We start from the raw sequence: 5,286 nt of genomic DNA, 5'->3' as shown, positions 1-5,286 counted from the left end.
AACTTGTTCAGCACCACCCCTAACCCTACTCCCTCCTCCTTCCCCCCCTAGATTGTATAGGCGGTTGCTAACATGAATTTAAAATTCAATATGAATGGCTAGGGGAAAAAAAAGGCATGCCCATTGGAACTTACTCTGGTCTTAATCTGGATTTAGGGACTCAATTGAATAGAAGTACATTATGCTTGAACAACTGAAGTTTCTACTATTTTTAAACCTTTTTTGTAGAAAACTACACCAACAGCATGTTGAATATTTTATTGCACGTTTTCTGCTTTTGGTTAGTATTTTCAATGTCTCACATATAACTTAAAGTGTCACTATTCGTGGAATTACCCATGTTAGCATTTATATTTAACAGGTCTTGTGATATAAGGGTGAGATCATTTATTTTCTTAAATATCGGAGACCAGGATTTTTGTTTTGGCTCCAAGTACCTTGGGTTGGTCTCTGAACTTCTTTGGGGCCTTATTTTTTCATCTGTAAAAATTAGAGTGATAGTCTGATATCTAAGGCAATAAAGTTCTATGATTCTCACCAAAATATACTACTTCGTAGGAACTCCCAAGAAAGCTGATATACCTGGACCTCCCCTACTCTCAATAATTAGATTTGCCAATCTTTACGTCTTTCCCAGGAATGTATATTTAATACATTTGCTTACAGATATCACTATTTTTTCACCTTTTTCTTTTAAATTTCAAGGAAAAACTCGATTAGGAAACTGTTGTTAGGAAAACTCTGACAGACCCAGTTGAAAACATACTGGCTCATAGTCGTGAAACTCTGAAGTAAACTTTTAAGCTCTGATTACGCTTAGCCTGGTAAGTAATCGTGAAAGATAGATCTTATTACCATTGGCTTGTTTGTTGTTTCATCATGCAGTTCTGTAGGCTGTTCCTATGTATCCTGAAAGACAATCCATCCAAAAATAGAATTTGGTTGATTCAGCAAATATTTCTTGAACACCTCTCATATGCCACACATTGTGCTACATATTAAGGATACAGTTATACATAAGAAAGAAATGGCCTATGCCTTGGGTTGATTATTTTGGGGGCAGTAACTATTCATATTGTAGACACATAACAATTGTTTACTGAATGAATGGAGGTATATGTTTGCTTGTATAAACGAAAGAATAAAGCTTACCCTTAATGAATTTATGTTTTTCCTAAGGCAGAAGATGTATAGGTTCAGTTCAGCTCAGCTCATTTTAACAGTAATTTATTGAACAATTTCTATGTGCCAGACATTAGGTTTAGCCTTGGGAATTTTTATTAGGGAAATTAAATACCAGCAAAAGTTGACATAGCAAGGTGAGAGCCTTATATGGGCTATATCAAATATTTGCCAATAGACATAAATGCCAAGTTCTCTAATGTGTGCTGAAGTGCTGCTTCATGTGTGCTTCATTTAGTCCAGATTTTGTCTCGATCTTAAAGTTGTTATAGGAGTTAGTTATACACAAAGTTATTACAGTCTGGGGGAAACAACAATAAGAAAATATTCGGTCCTCAAAGGCCACTCATAAGCTGGACTCAGTGGCTCATACGTAGTGCTAAAAGGAGGAAGAAAAGAGAAATAAATTTTTAGTTACTGCGTAGTGATGGTAAAAGTGATCATGATTATGATGCTATCAGCTGTCTTTTATAGTGGACTTACTAAACACCAAATTTTGTCCTGAATGCTCTATATGCCTTACCTGATTAAATTTTTCTGATAGCCCTTGGAGGTGTGGGCATTATTATGCCCATTTGACAGGTAAAGAAACTGAGGTTTAGAAGAACGAGGTAACTTGCCCAAGCCACAAAGGTGGCAAATGGTAGAGCTGAAGTTCAAAGTCAGATTTCCCTTACTTCCCAGTCTCTCCTCTTAATCACTGCATTACTGTTATCCTATCTTTGTGGTCAAATCCCTCTAGCTATTTCAAGTCTGCTAGTTCTAACTTGGTTCTTTCTGCAATTCCTTAGGAGACTGGTAGTTACAAACATTAATTGCAGCTTAGTACAAGAACAGCTTTCAGGACTGCAGTTCATCAAAGAGAATTTTGTTAAGCTCTTGTCCAAAGTCTAGAAATATAACTTTTTTCCGTGGCAATAGCTGCAGCAGTTTTATAGACTTCTAATGGAATATCAAATATAAGTGTCTGCTTCTTAAAAGTGTATATATATGTGTATATATATATATATATACATATTTAAAGCTTCTTTGCAAGAATAAGATGAAGGAGGTAATAATGATTAAATGGTGGGTTTATGGAACTTGCAAACTGAACTGTTTTGAGAATAATGACTACATCCCATCATCACAGCAAAAAGTATGAGAGTTTCTAAATCTGAATGAAGGACATAAAGGAATACATAATTCTTTTATTCTCTCAAAAGGCAAATATAATACAGGGAGGGAAGGACAGAGAAAAGCAGCTGCAAGCAGGCTAGGATTAAGTGTCTGAGCCACTACTTTGACAACTGTAAAAACATATTTGATCACTGATGTCATTACTGGATGCAGTGGGTTTGCAGACAACACAAATCTCTTCATGCTTCTAGAGTTGCCATTTCTTGTTTATTTTACTAATAGGAACTTGCTCTCACAGTTTGTTTACATTTACCAACCGTGTATTAGTAAATTGGTTTATGTACAAAGAAAACTTGGATGTAGTTTTAGTTAAAAATTTTGTTAGAGATAGTAACTTGAGTTTAGAGCTTCCTTTTCTGAAATCACAAGTAAAACTACAGCTGGTAAGTGTTATCAAAAGGAAGACATAAGGAGTAAATTTCTGCTTAATCATTTTAGGTATAAGTGCATACAAATAATGAAGTATATATCTGTGGCGTTTATTTTCCCCTATACATAACAGAATTTCAAAACGTACTTTTGATTTTTTGTCTCAATATGATTTAATTGAAAGCGTGGGTGATTTGGTACCTGATAGTTCTGGGAACAAATACTTGCTATCACAGTTATTGTGTGGCCCTAAGGCAGTACCTTAATCATTGGGCCTCTGTCTTTCCGATGGAAAGATGGAGATAAAAATGCCTACCTTTCAGGGTTGTAGTAAGAATTCCAGGGAGTATGTATGAAGCATTGGACACAGTGCTTATACTAAGTGTTGAATAAATGGTGGTCACATTTTAGTGAGACTAGAAGCCTGGGAAATTAAGGCATCAGGGAAAAGTGAAACAAGGATATTAGTAATAGAAAAGGCAATGCAGTAGATAAAAAGATGATTAAAAATGGCCAATACTGATTGAGGGAATTAAGATATTCAAAGCCAAAATAGGAAAAGGTAAGGACACTCAATAGAAAAGTTTGTCCATATTCTGACTATTCTGACTTTTGGAATTGTTATCATAAAAAAGCACAATGTCTGAGAAGAGAAAGAAAGGAAGAAGAACAACAATATAAAACCATGGGGAAATTAAACAAAACCAAAAAAATTAGATTAAACATGGAACTTTTGTCAAAGAGCAGTTGAACAATGCAAAGAGAACAATATGATAAAACAAAAACCCTGGGAAGTCTAGAAAAGAAAACAAAAGAAAAACAAAGAAACATGAGAAAGACAGAAAAAAAGCAAACACAGAAAGGGTTGAAGTGTACATATGCTCAACCCAGTAGAACACACACAACTCTGCTTTTAATTTTGACAGCAAAAAGATAACTTAATTGAGTAGATTTACTAGAAGAAAAGCACATACGTGATGTTAGAAAGCAATGGTTTTTTTTTTTTTTAATTCTCAAGTTAAAACAGAAAGCTGTTGAAGCATGATATATGTCTGTGTTTTAAAATGCATATGGAATTCTGGGTTTGGGACAGGGAGACATCACTTGATTTTATTATAAATTTACCCATCTGGATGCTAGAAGTGAGAAATTTGATTGTTTACTCATTCACCCAATCAGAGAAAATAATTTTTTCAAATTGCAGTTACATCAACAGATACAGAAGAGATCTTATTTAGTTAAAAACCTCCATAAGTGTCATTTAGCTGAATGGATAAACCAACAAGAGCAACAAAAATATTTCCAGCCACACATCAAGCCACCTAAAAATTCTTTGGGGAATCTCTTCCTCACTTCTACCGCAAAATAACACATGTTATCTCTACTACAAATCTAAAGGCAAATAGATTTGTTCCTGTTCACTTATCCTTACAAGAAAGCATCTGCTCACTAGTCTTTTGCTGTTGTTATTTTTTTTTTTCCTGAATGCTTCAATTCAAAAACCTCATCCTACCACATTTTTTAGTTGTTAAATCTCCCTGTCCTTGTGGCTACGTCTCTATGCACCAGAGAAACGACCTCATTAACAAAGTAGTTCTGTGCGTCCTTAACACTGAGGCCCTAGACTTCAGCTGGAGGCAGCTCTCTGCTCAGCCCGCAGTGCCGAGTGACACAGGCAGGCGACATCATCTGAGTACTAACTTCTACTACATCCAGACAGACTGCGAGAACCCTTTCCGAATCGTGGCAAGACGTAAGAGCAGCAAAGGTAATCCTTCTGTTTCTATATCCAATTTTTGCAAAAATCAAATATTTCCATCTGGAAGGAACAGTTGGGGGCGGGGGCAGGCTCAGTGTCAAAATTGATAAGCCAGGAAATAAATGTATCCATCAGGTAGGAAATAAAGGGCAAACACAGAGAGAGAAGAGCTTCTGATATTTTTCAAAAAAATGAAGGTCTCACGCAAGATGAATGAAATGTTTTTAGGATCGATATAAAAAGGGGATGTGCTGGCAAAGGCTTTGTTACATGGGGACTAAACTGCAGGCTAGTATCTGGTAATAAGAGGAGGCGTTTTTGTCTTACTGGAATCTCCAAGTTGGAAAGGACTTCAGAGATCATCCAAGTCTATCATGAATGATCACATCTCATACTTTTCTTTTCTTAAAGGGTTAGCTGCAAAGTTTTGGACAAGACCTCTACAGGCAACTGGAAGCACAGTGTACCCAGGTGGTGGGGCTCGTCTGTGGCAATATATTTTTCTGTCTGTCCAATTGAATATGGCTGTAAAGGGAATAAAACCCCATGTAATCTCCAGCAGTGACAATTTAATCAGTTGTGTAAGGGGAAGAAGCAGAGTCCTCTCATTTTCATATTTGCATATTTGATTTTTGCTTTGGGGAATAGAGGTTATGTGTTTCTATTACTTCCCGTTCAATTTTAATACTTAACCCATTTAGGAGCAAATTTTTTCCCATGGTAGGAAATATTGAGTCAAACCGGTCAAAAAATAAGATTTCATTTCTGAAATAAAGCACTGGATGCAGCATGCTTTG

The 5,286-nt window shown here is 36.0% G+C and overlaps 1 long non-coding RNA gene across 1 annotated transcript; it reads left to right on the top strand.

Moving 5' to 3' along the window:
• Positions 1–4,367: 4,367 nt before the first annotated feature.
• LOC136794310 (uncharacterized) lies at positions 4,368–5,047 on the top strand. Its single transcript, XR_010840895.1, has 2 exons — positions 4,368–4,498; positions 4,901–5,047. It is a non-coding gene; the product is annotated as an uncharacterized lncRNA (long non-coding RNA).
• The last annotated feature ends 239 nt before the right edge of the window (positions 5,048–5,286 follow it).

This window comes from Kogia breviceps, chromosome 5 (genome assembly GCF_026419965.1).
Source record: "Kogia breviceps isolate mKogBre1 chromosome 5, mKogBre1 haplotype 1, whole genome shotgun sequence".
NCBI classification, from domain to species: Eukaryota; Metazoa; Chordata; class Mammalia; order Artiodactyla; family Physeteridae; genus Kogia; species Kogia breviceps.
This window is presented reverse-complemented; position numbering and strand designations above follow the sequence as displayed.